Below are 231 nucleotides of genomic sequence, written 5' to 3' on the forward strand. Positions count from 1 at the left end.
TACAAGTACATTTTGAACATTGGTATATATGATCAGTTAAACCTAGTTTTTAAAAAGTTTTTGAATAATACAAGCGGAAGCCTTTAGAACAATAAAACACGTTGAAAAAATTAAATGCATTCATGTCTTTTTTTTATTCATTTTATATTACAGCCATGAAGACAAACAATAAACCACTGCAAAAAGCACATACAGTATATCTGAATTTATTGAACAATGTATATGATATCA

The sequence above is a fragment of the Sinocyclocheilus anshuiensis genome, unplaced genomic scaffold (assembly GCF_001515605.1).
Source record: "Sinocyclocheilus anshuiensis isolate Anshui unplaced genomic scaffold, SAMN03320099.WGS_v1.1 scaffold1973, whole genome shotgun sequence".
NCBI classification, from domain to species: Eukaryota; Metazoa; Chordata; class Actinopteri; order Cypriniformes; family Cyprinidae; genus Sinocyclocheilus; species Sinocyclocheilus anshuiensis.